The 24,269-nt window shown below is 34.9% G+C and overlaps 1 protein-coding gene across 2 annotated transcripts in view; it reads right to left on the reverse strand.

The window, feature by feature from the left end:
* The window catches only part of LOC149942900 (uncharacterized), a 250,460-nt gene that overhangs the window by 194,577 nt on the left and 31,614 nt on the right, over window positions 1-24,269 (reverse strand). Inside the window, exon 2 of one of the 2 annotated variants that reach the window (XM_090179901.1) lies at window positions 17,700-17,839. The gene's annotated coding sequence lies outside the window, so the exon portion shown is untranslated. Of the gene's footprint in view, window positions 1-17,699; window positions 18,270-24,269 lie in introns of those variants that run through there. The other variant, XM_090179900.1, reaches the window with a different exon arrangement.

Raw genomic sequence — 24,269 nt, forward strand, 5'->3', positions numbered from 1 at the left:
TTGTCGTGCCCCCGCGAAATGTAGTTCCCCCCGCAACAACGAAAAAACGTCTTTGTTTTATAGTAAGCAATTTCTTATTTCTAAAGGATGGATAAAAAAAGCAAGGGGGTGGGAGAAACGGTTGCCAGGGGCGAAACGGTCCCCTTCGAACAGACTGCGACGGTAGCCGATGGCAGGGGGGGCTTGGAAGTTTAGAGATTACAGGGTTAAAACTGGTTAGCGGACGGAGGAGTCTGCTTGCGTATACAGAGTACGTAAAAAAGGTAATGTATTCTGTAGGAAAATAGTCATATTTTTTAGGTTGATTTACCAGAGACAGGGGGTCCTAAAGGGTTGGGACGGGATTTTTTGTTCATCCCGCTTCGTTTTATACGTGCAACGTGATAGTAAAAAACTGGGGTGCTGGTTTAAGACTCTTCTTTCAAACCCCCCCCCCCGCCCCCTTCCTCAACTAAAAAAAAATAAAAAAGTCGATCAAGATTAATTAATGTTCCAAAATGGACGATTGCCCGTAACATCCTGCTTTTAGGAGTGTTTTTATGTTATTTTTTAAACTTTTTTTCTAAAATAAAGATAAAAAACTGTCAGGTTTTTAAATGTATTGGGCAAAACTGCGTACAGGATGGAATGCAAATTATACATTATTATAGATGCGGTAACTTTTAAAATGATCACCTTCTTACCTGCGAGCCTAATTTACTTATATTTGTACCAACGTTCGAAAATTTCCACCTTTGGGTGTATTTATTATATGGTAATTTTGGTTCAAATTCAAATATTATGTATAGTGGTGGTGTCAGGTTCATTAATTCTGACCGTAGATAATTATCACAAAAATTAATCTGACGCTACCACCTGGCGGTGTCGCGCCAAGTTTAACATTATAAAAAGGATTTTTTTTCAAACTTAAACGTAATTTGTTTGTGCAAATACATTTTTGCATAAAAAAACTTATAAATTTAACAATTCAACCACGAATTAGTTGTATTATTTACATATATATTTCCAATACATGTCACGGTGGTCAAAGTGTGATAACATACTTTTAATTATTAAAATAACAGGTTTTGGTATTTTAAAACCGCAGTTGTCTTTGGGCAATCCAACTTAAAAAAAAATAAATAAAAGTTTCCCCAGGCTATAAAGAAAAAAAACTAAGAGCGCAGCCTATATTAAGTTCGCCCACTCTCCATTTTATTGGAGCGGCAGCCAATCCATCCGTTCGAAGCAACTTCTATTCGTATACCGAGGCGACCGAAAAGGATAAGAAATACGAAGCCCGGACGAGATGAAGAAATCAAACTAGAGCGAATGAGAACGGAGCCCGAATTCGAAGGTTCTTGTATACTTGTTTAGCGGGTATACAACGAGCGCACGTGCTCGGCTTTCAGATGAGCTCGAAACGAGTTAATAAAACATTTCTTCGCAACAGCTAACACCGCGGAATCAGAACATATACACGGTCAAAAAAACTAGTGGCTTGGAAATGCAACCTTCTACGGGGAAAAATATTAAGCGAAAAAAATTATCGAATGGAAACTAAATGTAAAACGGCCAATTAAAAAAATAAATTTTTTATCATGTAGGAAAAGAAAATATTACCCTCGCAATCACCAAGCGAGGCGCTACAGGTTCTACGATGGAAGGTTTCGCTAGATATTTCGACATCATGGCAGCCATAGTTGAAAGCCGAAGATGATTCGCTATAGATACGATGACGTCGCAAGAAAGTCACCTAATGAAGAGTTATATCCGACACCCGATAAACCTCAATGATTTCGCACTTGAGATCCACTTTAATCAAGAAAATAAAACTAATTATAACTATTTATTTCGGAGAGGAAATGACGCGATATTTCGATATTTATATCTTTCGTCAGCTATTAAATATTACCCTTTTTTATAATTAAATGGATTAGCCGGTTACTCTTTAGATAAAAAACATACGTAAAAACAAACTGATATATATTCGCCCTTGCAAATTTCCCGTTTTGAATTTAATTGCGTTTTAATCAAAGGCTTGATATGAAAAAATCCCTATATCTCTTAGAGTTATTCCCAAGTATTTATTTTTATTTAATGTTACAAATCAAATGGCCTTATAAAAGTATATAATTTTTTTTGGAAAATAACCTAATGTTTTATTGCGATTTCTATACGCTGTGGACGATTAGATTTGAAGAAAAAGAGTAATTGAAAATATTAGAGTACCCATAAGGACAATTTCATTTTTGTAATTTATCTGTATGCTTTAGGGATATTTCATTTAAATGCGCGGTACATGGTATGATTATACAAAAAAATTATTTGAAAAAAGTTACGGTATCTACAGTATACCCATAAGGCAAGTGTAATTTTCAGGAGGTAAAGTATTATTTAGAATGACCTTGCTTTCGCGTACGTGACATTCCTTCTATAGTGGAAACTTATGTGTCACCAGCTTTCCCTCATCACGCTCCGCCTTTGAGCCATGGACGCCATATTCACAAAATTTTTATTGACACCTTTTCTATATGCTCTTTTAGGCAATATTTCGCTGGGCGTGTGCGTGTCTAGCTTCCCCCCTTTAACCCCCTTCTCCTTGGAGAAAATAAGTGCGAAAAAGAGTGTACATAGTAAATTAACATTTATGGTAATCGATTTAATGGTATTCACAGTTAGAGATTAAAAAAATAATTTATACAATATTTGTTAAATATATCGACCACGATAAATCGAATAAACTCCATTATCAAATATTAAATCAGTCAATTAGGTTACATCGGGTACCCAATTACTCACGGAGACTTTACAGTTGGCACAATTTTCAGTTTTAAAGACTTTTTAAAGAGAAATTACCTAAAAGACATTCGTTTCGGATTTGTCCTATGGGCAGTTCGAAGATTCAGACTTGCTGAGATGAATACACAATTTGTTTCAAACTTTATAATTATCTCGCAATTGGAAAAATTTAATTTTTATGTTCTCGAAATTTTATAACGCTACCTAATTCCTAAGCCTAATACATTTCGGTCAAGTTTTTAAAAAATCTATGTTATAAATTCTATTAAAATTGGAAATTTTTTGAACAACGGCCAAGAAATTTACGGAATGTTAAATCTTGCTCGTTTACGATTTAGGAAAATAATTCCATCTTAATTTACTTAGAACAAGATGTCACGGACATTTAAGTACGCACAATGACCCGATGTATTAAATATATTTTAAACATTAAATTTAAATTTGAACAAATTTCCAATCATATTGTACATTAACTTAATAAACCCAAGATGAATTTTATCGAAAAAGCATTTTTCGAGTTACTTGGTTTTGGAAATAAGGTAGCGAAACGCGAACGAGTTAAATGGCGCCTGTATCAATGGGCACGAAGTTCAAATATGGCAAAAGGGCGTACGCCGATTGTGGGGTCCCGCCAGAAATCTCACTTAAAATTACTTCACTAAAATGGGCAAAATCCCCACTTCCGGGGCCCCGATCTCACACATATTCACAATTCCGGCGAGTGCATGATATTTACAATCGATTGACGTATCATGTGTTTTTGTACCTTCAACGTACCACGAGAAATACTGCGAACACCACCGGTGGCGGCGGACACAGTACGCGAAATTAATACACAAAAATCCATTAGGATTGTGTGTACAAACGATCAGTTTTCGGTACAATTTCAGTGTCGTTGTAAATAGTACATTTTTTGAGTTTGAAGTGGTTGTAAAAATAAATAAATTACCTGCTGAGACATTTTATGTGAACCAGCCTGTAGGGTAATTTTTCTTTATAACTGTATTTATTTTTCACACAAATAAACTCTAAAGTTTATTGAACGGAGTAAGAATTTAAATCGAAAAAAAGTCTGCTAAAACGCGATACGGCTTTTTTATTTTAAATAGCACCAATCACCTGGTGGAAGGAATGAGAAATTCGATAGGAAATTTCACGTTGTTCTTCAAATTCTCATTGACAGTTTTATTCAATGGCGTCCAAAATTGTTTTAAAAAACTTAAAATTATTTTGGCCAAGCTTGAAGAATTTGTAAAATTAAATTCAACCCCTAATTATTAATATACCAAAAACGCATACATTAAAATATTTACAGGGAACTAACGTCTTGAACGAAATATTCGAAGGCAATTTCGAAAATTGTAATTAAATACAGGCGCCAGCTTTAGTATTTGGTTCGCATTTTCGCAAGAATTAAAAAAATAAAGATAAAATCAACAGTCGTAAAAAATGTAAATCATTATATACCAATCGAATTAAAAAAATTGGTGTGTCACCCTGCTAAGAGCCATTACGGAACAGAGACGGCAGAAAGGGGTGCGTGGAAAGTTAAGCGAGCTGGATATGAAATCGTTTTTTCATGGTAATGATTTCTTTAATGCATTGAGTTAAAAAAATCGACTTGCTTAGCGTGTATAGCTTTATAATTTCCCTACTGGAAGTCTTTTAGGTTTTTTTTTATATTAAAAAAAATATATCTCTGCGGTTTATAACACCTGGGATTTTTTTCTCGTTTTTTTTTTGATATCTCCGCCTCTTGTTTGAATGCTCTCCGCAAATCGCAGCTGGTATCTTCCAATAAAATAAATAGCTTCGAGTAGTAGCGTTATTATTATTGAAGGGGGGATGCAATGAGTAACCCCATTAGAGCGACCTCTACATTGCTATTTAATATACCTTTAATTTGAAGGGTAGAAAAAACAATCCAGGTTTTCGTTTTTGAAAATATAAGTATGGGCGCAAAGGTGGCCGCATCTGATTTTGTCAAGGGCGACGCCTCTGACTGAATCCAAATTGGGTGACGCATGCGTGCTGATTTAACTAAAAGAGTTTTGGGTAGCTTGGGTTTTCGGAAAAATTGCGTTCTATAAATGGCCTATAATGTTTCATTTTACACAAACCGTATTTAATCTTTTCCGTGGATTTAAAACAAAACTTTCGGTATTTTTAAAATAATATTATCCCGCCCTGAACATTTAAAATACTAATTTCATATTTTAAACTGCCTTATACAAAATTCAACTATATTGATAACTAATTCTGGTATATTAAATTTAACCTAGATATAAACTAGCATACGCCAGCAAACGGAATTTCACATTATCCTTTACTTTCACATGCAAAAGAATTTTACCATTAAAGATCGTAATTAAAAATGAACGGAAAAACGAAAATCTGGATCTTGACCTTAACATTTTTACGGAGCGCGTGGTTACACCCATTTGAAAGAAATATTTCACGAAGATGAAGGAAGTAGAAAAAACTTCATTTGGATATTGCTTGAGCAAGAGCGACAGCTGTGAAAAATAGTTTTAGTGATTGAAATGCCTTCTAAGATTAATTCTTCAAGCGCAAACCGGGAAGTAAACTTCAAAAGATTATACCTCTATTTGTTTATGCTTATTATTTTTCTAGGATATTTCATTCTAGTGTCGATATGTCTGATTTACACCCACCTCGTTTGAAATAACTGGTTAAAAATAACTCGTTTTTAGACTCGCGGGAAAGGTTTGTACAAAAATACATATACAACGCCCCGAAAAAAACTGATATAAGTAGATTACCCACTCACTCAATAATGAAAAAAAAAAGGATTTTGGAAGAAAAATTAATATTTATAAGAAAATACATTATCTCTGGCCTAAATACATGACACCACCTAATGTAGAAATATATATAAAATAACCGGAGGGAAATTTTAACTGATATGAAATAGTTATTAACTATATTCATTATTCGCGACCGAAAACTATCGCTACGCCCCCTTTGGTTCGACATTGAGACCTAGATAGGTAGTGGCTAAAGCAGACGCTATTAGTTTTTTCTTATCGTTATTCGTAAATTTGACTTTATAAATAATGATACTTGCATTTTAATATAATTGTTGCATCGTTTGCTTATATTTTGATAAGTTTATTTAAGAAAAACGTTCTTATGACTTTTTAATTGGTCTGTAGCAGATGCTAGATCATAGGCACAACCTCAGAGAAGCTACTGCCGTTACGCCATCTATAATGATTTCGGTCGCGAATTCCTGTATTAATGGCTTTAAAAGTCATTTGATGACTTAGGCCTAAGGTGGTGCCTTGGGTATTAGCCTAGCTTATTATTATTATTATTATTATTATTATTATTATTATTTAATAAAATTCCTAATCCCGTTGAAAAAGTTTAACTTTGGTTCCAAAATTTTATAAGGAAAATACACTTAAAACATTAAATTTCAAAAAATACTCTCAAGCCAAATATATATTTTACTGTATTTGAACGTTAATTGTTGCAATAGTGGAGTAATCTAAAAACGGAGTATTAGATAAGGAAATTTACGTCGATTTAACGAGAACATTTATACTAGATTAACCTACTATAAATTCCGTCATAGATTTCAACTTAATTAAATCCGAACAAACCGCATATTAATCCAAAACTTACGCAATTTAATAATCATAATAAAGGTTCAGAATTAAAATAACGATTACGCTAAGTTTATATCAAATTATGTTCGAAATAAAGTACTTATCCAAAACCACGCAAGTTCCTTAAACTCTTTCTAAGCGTGCCAAATTATATTTCACCTCGATGCAATAACTGGTATGAAACTAAAATGTGCATATTTTTTCTTAACTCAGCCAAACTTGGTACTAATATTACTTTTCTCCGTGGTTAGTGGTAAAGTGTATGGAAACGTATTATAATAAAGAGACAGGTAGACATTAGTCTAACGGAATGGGACAGCCAAACCAAGTAATAAGGTCAAGATCATCAAAAAGAGAGAGAGAGAAAAAAGCGCTTCTGACCACGCAGCGGCTTTCGCAATAATGGGCGCCACCGTCATTAAAAGAAACCTTCTTTTGAGCTGGGCCCCGCGCAGACAACCAGAAAATAATGCTACGCTATGTGAGTAATAAATAATCTTTATAGTGTCAAGGTTACGTAATTCTAATAGGTGCCCCACGTATCACCCCCGGGCCCACCGGGCTCCCCGAAGTAAACAAGGCCGCGAAGAAACAACAGGAAACGAAAGCATTTCCTTATTAGAGGGCTCCTATTATATTTCTTTCTTTTCAGATAGGCTGTTTGCATTTCATTTTCGATAACGGTTGACTATATTTCGTCGTCGAAGATATTTTTTATTTCCCGTTACTTTTGTAAACTCTAATTTTACCTATAACGGTTTTTTATGGATTGTTGGATTTTTATAAATATAATTGGATCTTGAGGTATCTCTAATATAAATTCCAATTTAAATTAATAATGATTATATTTATTTACCATGTGAAAAGCTTTTCGTGTTAGCCAATCAATATTGATTAATATTATATTTATATACTATTTATAATTTGATGGACTTTGAATAACAATTTCTACAAAAGCAATATATTTCCATAAATTAATTAGTAATTCATATAATACCATCGAGCGGATACAAAATCGATAATTTGAAAACATTTAAATCAATGATAAATTAAATTCGTTTATATTAACGATTAAAAAACAGCTCAGTTAAATCAACGATTAAAAAACAGCTCAGTTAAATCAACGATTAAAAAGATTTAGTTAAATCAACGAATAAAAACTAATTCATTTAAATCAACGAGAAAAAAACCAAATCAGTGAAATCAACGAGAAAAAAACCAAATCAGTGAAATCAACGATTGTAAAACCAATTCATGTAAATCAACGATTGTAATACCAATTCATGTAAATCAACGATTGTAATACCAATTCATGTAAATCAACGATTGTAATAGCAATTCATGTAAATCAACGATTGTAATACCAATTCATGTAAATCAATGATAGTAAAACCAATTCATGTAAATCAATGATAGTAAAACCAATTCATGTAAATCAATGATAGTAAAACCAATTCATGTAAATCAACGATTTTAATACCAATTCATGTAAATCAATGATAGTAAAACCAATTCATGTAAATCAATGATATTAAAACCAATTCATGTAAATCAATGATAGTAAAACCAATTCATGTAAATCAACTTTTAATACCAATTCATGTAAATCAACGATAGTAAAACCAATTCATGTAAATCAACGATAGTAAAACCAATTCATGTAAATCAACGATAGTAAAAGATAGTAAACCAATTCAAGTAAATCAACGATTGTAAAACCAATTCAAGTAAATCAATGACCTAAAAACAATTTATTTAATTAAAAAAAACACTTCGTTTAAATCAAACAACGCTGTAATCTACAAAAAATATCAAGGTACATAGTACTTGGCTAAGCTATGTAGCTCGCTAAAATGTACATTGCAAAAAAAAACAACGAGGTCGCCTAAAAATTCCAAAAGAGCCAAAAAGCGACTTGCGCTTTTTTATCTCCAAAACAAGTTTTTAAAATGTTTTTGGGACCTTGATAGAGTTAAAACTTTTGGAGAACCCGAAGACGAAAATGGTACTGCGTGGAGATATAATATACAAAGTTTACACAATGTAAAAAGTGAAGGAATCTTAACGCCTACCTAAATAAAAAGCCCGATTTCTGCCTTTTCTCTTCGCTTCAAAGATAAACAATACGAACGCGGCGGTTTTTCTTTCGCCATAGCCTTCACCTTTATTATTATATCCATATTTTTCATTCTTCTTATCTGAATTGTATACAACTTATGGCTTTATATCAGCCCGAACTAGCCTTTTAACTAGAGTGAATTGAGGGGCAGTATACCACAAAGGAGTTCCACTCCGAAAGAGAGTGAAAGGGTTCCGATTTTTTACGGATTATCGACCTAGCAGACGTCATTTGCGTTGGATTTCTTACGATTGCCGTTTAAGTACGAATGATAATACTTAGTCACGCTTCGAGAAATGACGGTGTTGACGAGAGTGTGACACCTCGCGACATTCGTCTGTCAATTGCGCGACACACTAAATTATCGAGATTTTAATTATTTTACAATATCAGGGTGGGGTTCATGAAACATTTGTGGTGTCATGGTACGAATTTTGAGAGAGGCAAAGCTAAAAAAATGGTTGACTTAATTATGGACAAACTATTTTCCCAACATGTGTGACCAGCTATTTTCCCAACATTCGTGACCAGCTATTTTCCCAGCATTCGTGACCAGCTATTTTCCCAACATTCGTGACCAGCTATTTTCCCAACATTCGTGACCAGCTATTTTCCCAACATTCGTTACCAACTTCTTTTCCAACATTAGCGACTAACTATTTTCCCAACATTGGTGACCAACTTCTTTCCCAACATTAGCGACCAACTATTTTCCCAACATTGGTGACCACCTATTTTCCCAACATTGGTGACCACCTATTTTCCCAACATTGGTGACCAACTGTTTTCCTAACATTTGCGACTAGCCATTTTCCCAACATTTAAACACCTGATGACTTAAACTGATTGTAACTAAATCAATAAATTTGGTGATGATTTAATTTGTACTTGGTAAATTAAAATTAAACGTGACAATTTCTGTTCCTAAATATAATCACCTAACTAACCTTGAGTCAATAACCGGAAACCATACCAACCCCTTTTTTCCTCAACATCCGACGCAAATTATTAACCGCTTAATCGCTTACCACTTGGAAATAATAACGTACAGAATACTCCAATCCATCACTTCACCTATTTCTTTTTTCAAATACTAAAAAACAACGCAATAACGCAAAGGCGAGAATAATAAAAAGAGATAAAATAAAACGATAGGCAACGAACTGTTCTAACGTCCGTTAATCGCAAAAACAAACTTTTTATATAAACGCGCGCCTTCAATTGTTCTTAACTGTCGTTTATATTATTTCTTTTAACTTCATTCTTCATTCTTTTACGTAGGGCCATATACAATGTATACGAGCTTCAATGAATTTATAAGAAAAATATACACCAGAGAAAGCTTCGAAATAATAAAAAATAAATGTACTGACAAAAGAAGCCACGGAGAAAGATATAGAGGGGAAAATAAAGATAAAAGATACAGGGAAAAATAACAATTAAAAGAATAGAAATCTACGAAACAAAAAAAACGTTTGCCTCAAAGGAAACCATTAACATTCTACGTATACGAAAAAAGTTCGACGGTACACCTTTTCTTACCCCGCGAAACGGGAGAATTCGAGCTGCAGTCAATTCTGTATGTATAATATAATAAAGGGGGGAGCGAAATATTAGATACACAAGATACCGACCAACTAAACCTAACGGACGGAGGCTAGAGAAAAAATATGAGGCCTTGAAAAAAATTGAAACGACAACAAGCTATATATATAAGAAAGCGAGTGTGTGGTGGGTACTGTAAAAAAACGCCATAGTGGAAGAATCCTAATTTTTCCTTTACAGAGTTGCAAGGACAACCGGTGCCCAGGTCTGGTTGCTCGCTTGCGCTTTTCTTTTCACTTAAAAAAAGGTCGGCCTAAATAACGAACTTGTATATTTTCTTCTAACCCTCAAAATTTATCTCCCCCTCACGCTCAATTGTCACCCCCTGAAAACTTCTCTCTCTCTCATTCTCGATGGTATGTTGAGGCCTAAGAAAAGGTGCAAGAATGAGCATCCAGAAAACACAACCTCTTGGATGTAGTAAATAGTTATTGGTTCTTCTCTCTCTCTCTCTTTCTTTGATGTTGGTGGAAGAAACAAGGAAGAAACTCGAAATGCTTCAGGTTCGAACAAACTCGATTTAAGAGGCCTTATTTTTTCGTATTTGACTCGCCATTTGATATAAACTTGATATCTCTCGCGATTCAATTTCGCGGCTAAATGAAAGAATGCAAAACTTATTCCCCGAGTTTTAGCAATGTTTTAGAAAGTTATCGAAATTATTGGCGAGTTTATTTTCAAAAAGAAATTTAAGTTTTCCAATTAAAAATTAAAATTTATAATTGGTTTGATTCAAAATAAAAAATTAATTTTGTTTAAAATTTTATTCGTGAAATATTTCAGTTTTACACCGAAACATGTTCAATATAAGTCATTCTTACAAAATCATGTAAAGTTTTTTATCAATAACTTAATATTTTTAAAGACGTTTTTATTGATTTTATTTACTTCACGTTACGTACGGTGTAGCTAACTCTTATTAATTTTAAAATCGCTAACACGAATGAAAAGCGCAAATTTTTCCCTGTTCCGTCGCGACTTTACATTTTAATACGAAGAGGTAGTTTTCGAGATCTATCATATTTAGGAAGTGGCGAAAAACGGCGGGTTAATGTATCGGGAGGCGGTAAAACTGATAACGCTTCTAGTCTCGAGTATATCTTGGAAATCTAATAATCGCGCGGCTTGATAGCTCCCGGTGAAGCGAGATTCTTCGTACACCCTTTTCAAGTTCCCAAAGGATTGAAGAACGCCACCAAAATCCTAAAACTAGCGCTTCTAACCGGGACGCCGGTAGTTGGCGGCTGCCAACTCTAAGAAATGGAGAGAGAAGAGAATATTCCATTAATATGGGCGTAGAGTAGTTCGCCTAATTATCCGGCTTTCAAAGGGAACCGTTTACGCCAAAGCCCCGAAAAGAAACTAGTTATTGCCGTGAAATTTAAGGTTTTTCTTTCACGAATCTACCTCGATAAACAAACCACTCCTAAATCCTCGATACAATGATCCCAGAGTACCGATACGGCACCGTTTACTCAAATAGAAATATGACAACGTCCAATCATGACGCAATAACAATGCTTTGATACCGCCAGACGCTTATAAACGTGTTTTCTCTAATGACGATCGAGACAGCTAATCGAGTTTTTTCTCTCAAGTGTCATTCAATTTAATTTAAAAAGAAACTTTAGCAATCCCGTTCCTAGTGAAATGAACGGTTTAGTTAACTGTAACAAATAAAAAATATATTAAAATAATAATTTATTTATAATGGGAATGCTCAGTCTTATTTGTCGTTGATAAATTGAGTTCGAAAAACGTTTTCCTTATTTTGCTTTTAAGCTTGGTAAAGTTTCAACCACTTAAAAAATATGATTTAAATCAAATCAGCAACAGGTTTTTAAATGAGAGAAAGGTTTACCTAATCTTACAAAAAATAAACAAAATTAATACCCTTATAAGTTGCTTGGTTGAGGATATATCAGATTCTAGTAAACAAAATTTCGTGGAATTAAATTACGATATATGGTCAAGTAATGTGTCCTAAGAAACAGTCCAACTTGACCTACAAATTTTTAACATATAAATCAAGTTACTGGGAAAACTGAAATCTTCACCTCTATATACCGAATAAAAATTAAATTGAAACACCACTACGCACGAATTCTGTAAAATAAATTCCTAAAACGACCTAATAAATTATTTTTTCAGAATAAGACGCGAAGCAACATTTGAGAAAAATTGTTTCTCTCTCGCGAAATCGTCGCGCATTGCAATCAAATTCTCTTCTTTTAGGAGGACCTCACCTCGAATTAGGAGGCCCAGCATACGGTCACCTATTAGCAGGGGTAACAAAAATCTTTCGGCCGAAACGAAGAAAAAAAAAGCCTTATACACCATTTGCTCCTCCATAAAAAATAAGGTCTTAGCTAGAATACTTAATAATCGTAATAAATGCAATATCTAGTTCATATTTTTCGATTGGTCTAACGGGTGTACCTTGGCGTCTTAAGCGAATCTCGCGCATTTCTGTATTTCCCCGGCGTTTTGATAACAATCTCCTATCATTAATGGGTTAATTATTAACAAGTTTATAGCGTTACTCGGAGGATCATTAATAAAGTGGATAAAGTTTATAGTCATTTTTTACTTAATGCAGAGAGCGTTTTTGTTCGAAATCCCTAAACACAATTAACCTTGTTTTCCCGCGTTTTCCGTTTTATTCTTTTATTCAACGGAGAGGTAAAAACCGCGACGAAATGTTCCAAACGCGTAAACCACGTAGGCCGGTTTTTTCCTGGTTATCGGTACAATTTCAAAACATATTTCACTGACTTGAAATTAAAAGGACAAAAGATGGCACCACAATACTTCGCTTGCTCGGAGTGGATTGATTAAGTTGAAGGCGGGTAATACAATATTATTCACCCGAATTGATTTTATATTTCATTTGCGTTGAAAATTTCATCGTTGTATAAATTATATTACTATTTCCTAAACAATAATGTAAAATTTGCAATTTACAATATTTTGTGACATTTTGAAAGGTTTTTAAGCAGTTATAAATTCTTAAAATACCCATTTTTTTATCTTTCTACTGCTTCTACTATTTATTTTTACAAAGTGATGTTGGTTTTTTTATTAATATGAAAATTAAAAGACTTTTCAATGCCCTTATAACGTTATGTAAGAGTTATATAATTGCTTCTAAATTAAGAAAATCGCAATTTTTGGAATGAAAAATAATTTCCAATTCCGTATATTACACGATATGCGGGTATTTTGTAAGTGCTTTTAAATTATATAAATACCTATTGTTGAAATGGAAATAAATTTTATATAAGGCTAGAGACTTTATATAGGGGCTTTCCTAAGCATAACAACTCGTAGGATTACCAGCGAATCAATAACTGAATAATACGTTTGATTATAAATAAATAAATAATCAGCTAGGCTAATACCCGAGGCACCACCTTAGGCCTAAGTCATCAAGCGACTTTTAAATCCCTTAATTCCGGTGGACGGGTTACAATGCGTACGATTGTTTTAATTTAATAAAAATAATCAGCTACGCTAATATCCAAATCATCGAGCCATTAATTCAGGTGGCCGGGTTAAACTGCGTTGGAGGGTGGAGGTAGCAAGCCCTTCATGCCACGTGAGTCAACAAGTATTTATGGAAAGGGTAAACCGAAGAGCTCGGGGGGAAACCCCTTTAACCAATGGGCAGAAAACTCTCAAACTCAACGCGGAAGGTGTAGTTCCGAGTTTTCAACCAGTGCCACAAGTTGGGATCGAACCCGGCTCCTCTCGCTGCGTGGCGAAAGTGCAAACCTTTTCGCCACCCCACTTGTTTCGAATAATAATATAATAATAGATGGCGGTAATGATTTTTAATCTTTTTAAGTAACATAATAACACTATGTTAAATGCTAATTTTCTTACCACTAACCTTCTCCCAGCAGTTCCGACTTGGACTTGCACTTCAACTAACATTGTAAGTAGAGTGTTATCGTGCTTAGTAGAAATATATTTCGCCTGGGACATATTTAAACACCAGGCGTCTCTGTGTTGAGTTCTAAACCTTGATTACGCAATAACTCTAACTGCTACTTATGATAATATCCATATCAAGTCTTAATTCTGGATTAAATGACTTCTTAAACTAAGGATTAAGGAATTTCTTATATTTGAGGATTTTAAACTTCAAATATGCATTTATTTAACTTATTTCAATATCTGCAATATTTTGTTAATCATCTTTAGGGCATAATATATATTTCTTGAAAGAAAGTTTGCACGCAATCCTTTCCCTAATTATATTCGGATTAAATTTTTTTTTATATTGTTTCTTAGTCCTCATTTTGGATATGATGCACGCGACGATATAGGAGAAGTTCCCCTTTGACTTTCGCTAAAAACCACTGTCTGCGGGTATGCGCGTAAAGAATATACAGTATACTTATAAAGAGAGATAAGAAAAATAATAATAGTAGGTTTCCTATCTTTCATAAAAGTGTGACCATTTCTGGCGTGTAACATGGCAGCAGCCCGTCTTGGGCGAGCGCACGAACACGACCAGCTTTGCTTTTTCCATTTTCTACTATATTTCCGAACGTTTTAAAGTTAACCCCCGTGATTAATCTATTCTCTCTCTCTCTCTATCGCTTGATATTTTTTAACCCCCTCATTCAGCCAGAAAAACGCAGATCCGCTGCAGATATTTAATGGAACCTTAGGGAAAAATACCCCTTCCCCCATTAACTTGGCTTCTTCACGAATATCGAGAATGGAAGAAAAAATTGGAGGTGGAGAAAGAAGAAAGGTTAAATAGATAATATAATGAAATTACCAATTATCCAAGAAGTTATACGGGATGCGTTTCTTTTTTTAAAATACATTACTGTTATTTTCAAATTGGATATTGTAAATATTGAATAACTGCCGTAATATGAAAAATTTAAATTTGGATTAATAACAAGGGCGAAACGCGGGGATTTAGTTTCGAAGGTCTATCAACTATCAAACGAGGTCACGACCTCCAATTGTCAATATTTTATTTTTAGAGGTCGGGGGAAAAGATTACGGATATTTACATGTAGCGAGTATAAAATCTAAAATTAAATCGCGTCATAAAAACGTTATCGGTAAAATCTTTAAAATTCGAAACAAATACGATCGAAGGTTTTAAAAGCCAATTGATTTCAGCTTCGTGTTTTTCAATCATTTTCGTGTATACCGATTGATCGGTTTTAAGGAAAAAAAACCTTTTTGATTTGAACATATCCTCGAGGGATAACTAATACGGTATTTTATCCCTTTATACTTTTAATTAAGCCCACGAAAGGCTATTTACGTAAACTAATATTAGCGGACAACAGATTTGCCGTAAACCGTTTTGGTTTAAAATTAAAAGTTTCCTTAACGAACAAAAAAATACCAAAATGAAAACTTAGCGTATAAATTGTAACTAAAGTTAGGACTTTGAATGATAAGCGGTTTGCCAGATTTCCTTGGCGTTGAAGCAAACGGTGACGTTTAAATCTATTCTAACCCTGATTTACGCATAGTAACAGCTAGCAATACCCAATAACTCCGAAAAAAACTATTGGTTTTTCTCAAGAGTATGACGTTTCTGTATCAGAATTTCAAATTAACCTTTTGAAAGTGCAATTAAATTAATATACCCGCAGCACGCCTGTTTGTAATTAATTACTTAAGTTATTTTTTCATACTGGTAGCTATAGTCATTTTTTCGTATTTGTGGCTAAAGCAATTTTTTCGTATCGGTAGCTTAAGCAATTTTTTTCCGTACGGGTAACTAAAGCTATTTTTTCGTATTTGTATCGTTAAATAATAGTTTAAAATTAACCGCCTAAAATTATAGGTACCGTGGTTTAAAACTAATCTTTAGAAATAATTATATCATTATTAATAATCTTAACCAATTTTAACCAAAAATGAAACATTCTATCAACATTTACATTTAACACCATTTGTTGAAATTAAAATAATAATGTTTTCACATGATTATATCAACATTAACTCTTTAATAATTATCGAAATGATCATTCAAACATTGCAGATTCCGAATTTTAGTTTTATTGAACTTTGTAAAAAAAATTCTCGAATAAATCGAATGTCAAACATCGAAAAGCGACTCAAGCTAAAGCTCAAAATAAAGCCTACTACTGTAGCTGCAGTATAAATCCTAGAAAGATATCCGCGAACATCAGCTGTTTGCGCGCCTTTTTTATTTCGAAAATGGCGCCAAATAAAAAAAGGAAATTTTAATTAATTAAGTATACGTAGTGACGCGTGCAAAGCACCCACAGCGGGGGACACCAAAGAAGAAGGGGAAGGGGAAGGGACTGTTGCTAAGTACAAGATGGCTAACTCTTTTGGAAAGAAGTGTGTACTCGTGCATAAATAAACATCGTACACACATCCGGAATGTACATATAAACTAATTTTTTCATTCGACGGCGGCCTACGCTCGTTTCTTCGGGGTGAAAAATCTATGGATGATAGAGCAGCGAGCTAAATATTTTTTCTAGCCTATATGGAAATGGGAGCATCCCTGTATACACCGGAAAGTCCCTTTGGCTACCCGATAGAATTTCCCTCGTAAATTTAAGTCGAACTCCATTTCGGAGAGGAAAAAACGCCATTTTTTTTTAGCTGATTACATCTCAGGGTTGAAAAGCAAATTAGCGACTAAAATAAATTATATATTTGTAGAGTTGTTACGGGGAAGAAGCTAGAAAACAAAAATAATAAACAGGTTATTCCTGTTTCATCCATCATTTACTACTTTTAGGAATGAGAAAGAGCTAGTTTTTAGGCATGGATTAAATAAAAAAGGCACAATGGTTTTTTACATGCCTCAAGGTTTTGCTGATTTGCTTTCGCATTTAGTTATTTACATATAGCGAATTATGACTAAATGGTTAAACCTCTACTTTCCCAACCGGGTGCTTTTTAATTTTATTCTAAATTCGGCGTTGAAGTCATTATCCACCGTGGTATAGCGAAGAAGTAGAGATTAGGGGGATGGCCAATGGTGATGGAGACTGGATCCACTCGATTCCCAAAGCAATATTCTACTCCTTTGTGTCGGCATTAATTTGATAATATAAAGTTGCAAATAATACCGCTACCGTATCTCCTTTAACCAAAACTCCAAAGAATAGTTGAAATAATCAACGGGTTTGACAAAACTTACAATAGTTGAGGTATTCTACACCGGACAAGGTAACGGGGCAGCCTACCATTGACCTCAAATTGGAAATTTGTTTGAGATGACGTACCTTTGTCAAATACATTACATCGGGATAGTTTAACTAGAGCTAAGTAAATTGCACGATGTCCCCTTTACGGTTAGTCATTAGTGTATTAAATGAATGGTTGGGGTGAAAGAGACGCGACCCTTTGGTGTTATTAGAAAACCATTATTGGTAGTTAATCACTCAAAACCCAATCCTTAACTTAAACCAAACAGGATATCCGGTAAAGGATTGTATTGGTCGAATGGTAACGCAGTCCGTTCTCTCGTATCCTAGTCGCTAGCGCTCGCTGTCTTAAGTACAATTCCTACTGATAAACGAATGGTAGCTTACGTGTTACGATCAGTTCCTCCTTCTCTGGAATGTTCCTCTTCTTGGAAGTAGTTGAGGGTAGGCGAGGATGACCGGAGCGTATAGCTCGGGAAACACTGGAAGTCGCGTCACGGAAGCCACGTGTTGAGGATCCGCGTCAACTGAAAGACACAATCGGACGCGGAAACGTAAGTACTCGCGGATAAGTTCCGAGACGCCGAACGAGTGTCCGGAAAATGTTTGGTCTCAATCGAACCAGGAGTCGGTCTCGACGGAAAGGGTTGAGAAGCCGGATCGTACCCGGCGGACCAAGATTCGGGGGAGAGATCTCGGTCCGATCGTCGGCTTCGCGATCGAGGGTGTCCGGGTGCCGAAAAAAAGTCTGGGGAGAGAAAGATTGTGTAAGTGTGGCTAGGAAAGTCCGGGGGAAAGGACAAGGAAAGTCGGCGGGCCGTGCTCGCGAGGCCCGCCACCCGAAGAAACCATTAAAAAAATCGCGTAACAGCCGTGGTAGGGTATAGGCTCGCCTGGAGAGAGCGCGACGCGTTCGTGGATATTCCAGGGGTAGAGCCGCCACGAAGAAGGTGGGGAGGAAAAAATTTCTCGACGAATAATGAAAAAATTCTCTCACTCGCGAATGCACGGTCCAAGTTACGTACACATATACATACTTCGGCTTTTGTTTTTGAAGGCGCGACTCGCGTACAAAAACACCGCGAAAATCATATGAGAAAAGAAGGAAGCCAAAAAAAGGGCCGTAAAGAACTAACTCAGTGTCTGGGGGAGACTCGATGGGGAATATCAAAAGGGGGGACGGCAAATCTCTGGGGGTGAAAGGGGATAAATAAAAAAATGAGGCAGGCGGGGGGGCGCCAGTTAGACCCACAGCCGAAAAGCATCTGGGGGAGTTGGTTACGGCCCATGAAAGATTCGGCAATCGCGCGACTCACGACGTTCGCATACGCCATCCTGACGAATCTCATTCCGATTCGGGACCCTCAGCTTTCCAAAGGTCACTACCGTCACTGGGCGCAATAACGGAGTAACATTGGATCAGACAACTTTCCTAATACCCGCAAATATCCCTGTTACTAAAAACCATCTAATTTTATTAAGAAAGTGACATAAAATCAGTCAATTCCGATACGGGACGTTTGGTGATCAACCAAACTGAAAATAACAAATTACTACAAAAATAGGCCTAAAGGTAATACATGTCTATTCCAATATGCCTACGAGTCCGCGACACAAACGCGAGCGTATCGGCGGACATGGAAGCGAGAAGGTCCTCCGCGGAGGATCGAAAGGCACGCAGCCACGAGGTATCCTGGATGACGGGCGAACGGGTTTGCTTCGGTGCGAACGAGGCTCTCGGCATGCTAGAGGGGGGCTGGTTTGTTTGTAGGGTATGACGGAGGGGGGTGAGCGTCAGAGTGCGTTAAATGAGGGAGAGCGTTTTCGAGGGGTGGATGCAGAAAAAGCAAAATAAGGGGAAAACAGAGGGATGGCGGAGCTGACTCTTTTTCTTTTCGAAGGGGTATAAATAAAATCGCGCGTAGCAGAAAAAACTCAACCCGTTCGGCGAGTTAATAAACAGGTTTTTCCGCATGTCTGCCTGGCTGCGATCCCACCCCAAAAAATAATAACCCCCAACACAAGTCTCTACCACCCTCCCCCAGCGAAAAAAGTTTGTTTCTTCATTCCCTCCCTTTTCTTTTTGCTCCAGCTAAAGTTCTCCGCGCCGAGAGGATTAAGATACCGCGCCACCCGCTACTTCCTATAACGGTTCGACGATGGGTAAAGTTGTCGTTCGTACGATATAGGCAGTAGCTCCCGGTGCGGTTGTAATAGGAGTATAGTAGGATGCAGATTTTTTATTCAAAGCGCGGCGGTGGAGCGAAGCAGCGGCGGGTAGGACTCTCCCTTTATTTTTACTACTAACGGGTTGTGTTTTTTAAAGGAGGGGTGAAGGGACCCCCCAGAGAAAAATTAGAGAGGGGGGGTTGACATGACGGAAAGGGGGATGGGGAACCGCGTGGACTCCGAAGCACGAGGAATAGCGCATGGGCAGTTACGCAAGCTGTCTTCCCCCCCCCTGACATATCTCTGGTGTAGTACGTATTATAGGAGCTAATCTCCCGCTCGCGGGCTCGAAGAATGTCTCGGGTAAAAGTGGAGCGGCTCTAAAGGTGGAAAGAAGCCAACTGAGAATGGCCAATATCTGCTCTGGGAGAGCTCGCTGGCTAAGTAGGTGGTGTCCCACTTAAATCGTAATGACTCCCTTCTGGCTTCCTCGCGCTACCGCGTCTTGACCCCAAGGACGCTCAAGGTCATGTCGAATATCGCCGGTAATCATTTCGATTAATTAAGCTGGCTTCGACGTCGACCCCCCCCCATGGTTATTGAACCGGGACCACCCGAAAATTATGACATCTATCCAAAACGGATACATCTATTACCCCGGGTTACTTATTGGTCCTGATTAACCATTAGGAAATACGTTGATTAGGTCTTCAATAAATATCTCAAATTACGAGGATTAAATTATTTAATTAGATACAGGTGTGGTCCAAGAAAATAATATTCATCGGCGTATTCTAAATATTAATTAAAATGAAATTATAATTAACATTCTTCCAACTTGAATAATTAAGATTACCTAATTATAAAGGAAATAATCGAACGACTTATTGAGTAACGATAGAGATACAAATTTACATAATACCCAAAAAATCTATAACTATATTTTGCTCAAAGCGTAAATATTGAAAAATTAGTAATCAATCCCATACCAAAAATTGAGAAACTTTTAAAATATACAAGAGCAAATGAATAAATCAGTCATAATATTGTCTAATAGGAAGAACATTTTTATTTCATTATATTAGGCAAAATTTTACTATAGTAACTTTCAATAATTTAATAGTAACTTTCATTAATTTAATTTAATTTCCATAATTTCATAGTAACTTTCATTAATTTAATGGTAATTTCAATAATTTAATAGTAACTAATTTATTTTATAGTAACTCTCATTAATTTAATAGTAACTTTCATGAATTTAATGGTAACTTACATTAATTTATTGGTAACTTACCTTAATTTAATGGTAACTTACATTAATTTAATGGTAACTTACATTAATTTAATAGTAACTTTCATGAATTTAATGGTAACTTACATTAATTTAATGGTAACTCATTAATTTAATTGTCACTTTCATTAATTAAATGGCTACTTTCATTAATTAAATGGCGACTTTCATTAAATTAATGGCTACTTTCATTAAATTAATGGCTACTTTTGTTAAATTAATGGTTAAATTCATTAAATTAATGGTTACTTTCATTAATTTAATGGTATTTTTCAATAATTTAATAGTAACTCATTTATTTAATAGTAACTCTCATTAATTTAATGTTAACTTTCATTTTAATAGTAACCTTCATTATTTTAATGGTAGCTTTCATTATTTTATTGGTTACTTTCATTAATTTAATGGTATTTTTCAATAATTTAATAGTAACTCATTTATTTAAAAGTAACTCTCATTAACTTAATGTTAACTTTAATTTTTATAGTAACCTTCATTATTTTAATGGTAACCTTCATTATTTTAATGGTAACTTTCATTATTTTAATGGTAACTTTCATTATTTTAATGGTAACTTTCATTATTTTAATGGTAACTTTCATTATTTTAATGGTAACTTTCATTATTTTAATGATAACTTTAATTATTTTAATGGTAACTTTCATTATTTTAATGGTAACTTTCATTATTTTAATGGTAACTTTCATTATTTTAATGGTAACTTTCATTATTTTAATGGTAACTTTCATTAATTTAATGGTTACCTTAATTAATTTAATGGTGACTTTCATTAATTTAATGGTTACTTTCATTAATTTAATGGTAAATGATATTACTTTCACATTAACAATTATTAATTTCATTTTAACTATCACAAATTTAATATTAAATATCACAAATTTAATATTAAATATCACAAATTTAATAACGAAACAATAAAAGTATCCTAATAGTTTAATTCTTTAAATTTATTTATTTATTTAGAGCTAAATGTACTAAAGATCGATCAACGAAATATTCCTGGCCACATACGAATCGTGGAAAACTGAGTTTATTTAACCAAACCAAATCCAGCTGAAGAAAGGGGTAAGTGCGCAGAAAATGGCACAACAGACAAAAAGAGAAGTCAGTAAAGAGCTTGTCGGGTATCATAAAAAATTGAAAAGCGAATTTATATCGAATGCGTTCTTCGTGGAGGGGGGGGGGGGTGGGGGTTGGGACGGACAGACCAACCGACGAAGAAATTCGGCCGTTTTCTCCGACAAAAAAGAGAGAGATAATACAATTTTTTTTCTACTAAAAACAGAAATAGAAAACCTGGTTGGTTCCGGAAAATGACCGAGACCTTTTTTCCGGAAAATTTTCTGTATTTTTCCGAAAAAAAGAAAAAAGTTTTCATTCCATGATTAGTCTAATATATTGTTTGCAAATTTAAATAAAGCGGCATTTTCGCCCCATTTCTTCTAATCTAAAAGTAAAACTAAACGTCTAGACTAATTGAAACTAATTAACAATGTAACAATATTAATGTTTTGTAATATGTTTTCTGATATTAGACATTTTATATCGATAAAAAGTTAAAAACATTAAAAACCTTTAAAAAGAAATTTACGTTTAATTTTGTTTTTCCGAATTGCGGAAATTTTAATTTTCCAGAAAATTAACAACACAAGGTACACCAAAAAAAACCTGTAAAGGAAACGGGTGTATAGATGGGGTCAACGTCAAGATAGATGTGGAGGCTATGTAGAAATTGTTTTTGGATTCGTTTAAATTTGTATAAGTTTTATTTTTTGTAACCCTGGTTTATAATTATTATATTTTCTTCTCATGTAACACGAGGAATGGAAAGAGCCCAAGTCCATTTTTTGACCCCCATTTTAGCGGACGTTTCTGGTCGCAATTGGGCCGTGACTAAGTGAAGAATTGGGGGTGTCCCAAAGTCTGTACTGCAGAAGCGCAGGGACAGAAACCGGAGAGAAGGCTCCTCTCGCCAAAGAAAGTTTGGTTTCAGTTAGCGTTCTGAAGTTAGAGTTTTGAAGTTGAAGAAGAGCGAGCGAGCGAACAATGTGAAATAAATATTTAGCGTGTAAAACTTTTAACTATATATTCCCTTTTTGTTAAACTATTCAGTATTTATAGTTGTAACCATATTATTTTAACCAATATTTAATCGCATAATTAAACTGTTTATATTTCAATTCACATTATCGTCTGATTAGTCTAATGTCTCAAGCGCATACAGCGGGAACAAAAGTTCATCGGAGTCGCGACACCTAAAAACTGTTCGCAAAATCCTACAGGCTACAAATCAATTGGGGGGATCGACTAAAATATAATAATGAGTCCTACATGACACTCTCAGACATTGAAGTAAACACTATTTTTTATTGGAAACGGGTGTCTGATTCGCGGTAAGTGCCAGTTTAGCAGCATCACATTCTCCGGAGAGGAATGACCAAACACAAAAAGTGTAAAATAGCCGGGATCTCATTAGAATAAAAAGACGCTATTTATAGATGTATTTCCCGACAATACAGTGATGCCAGACGACCAAATGTTTCTTCGTCTCAGAGGCAGTCGCGCGGTGTTACCATTCATCCACATTCTTATATTTAATAAAATCAAAGTGGAGTCGTGACGTCAGCTATAGACATCCCTCTGTGTTGGGGTGGACGGGGGAAAGAAGGTCTGACGCTAAAAAAGGGCTTCGGGGCTATGCATAATAAAAGGATAGCTTTCTTTAGAATTTTTTATAGCTCGATTTTTTATTATGTAGGGACGATATATTCATCCCATTTTTTAAATACTTTTTCGGGACATCAACCGCATTCGTTTCACGGTGATAAATAGACGAACGACATTTACATAAAATAACGAATTCAATATTAATGGAATGGGATAAGAGGATTTTACATAAATACACCGTTGATTTATAAAATTGACCGCTTGATTTATTTTCCATTTCGAATATAATCAATTAAAAGGTAATCGGAAAAGTTTCGGATTAGTGCGAAAAAAAGTGAAAACTTTTCACGCTAGTTCTAAATACATTAATTTTCAATTCGCTGTTGCGTTTACATTTTATTAATGAGAAATTATATGATATTTAAACTACGATTTAAAATTTGGGACTATTAATTGATATGTGTAGATTCGGGAAGAATTACTTTCAAAAATTGTTATTTTTTCAATAATTTTTTTCATTATTCGTGTTTTATCTTAATATTCTATAATTTTTTCCAATAGGCGCTTAAATAAAACATCCTTCAATGAAATCGCCAAGAAGTAATATTTCTGATAGCCAAGACCTCCAAGTACTGTTTGTATAGTGCTTGTTGATAATAATGGAAACTTTTCACCTGTAAACATTACGTCGTGTTTTTGCTAACAAGGAGACATACCGAAGTGTAACCCACCGATTTTGTTCAAACTCGGGGGATTGGTAGACCTTCATGTAACTTGAAAAATCCTAAAGGGAATTTATTCAATGGGCA

Source organism: Leiobunum rupestre, chromosome 6 (genome assembly GCF_980474605.1).
Source record: "Leiobunum rupestre chromosome 6, qqLeiRupe1.1.hap1, whole genome shotgun sequence".
NCBI lineage: Eukaryota > Metazoa > Arthropoda > Arachnida > Opiliones > Sclerosomatidae > Leiobunum > Leiobunum rupestre.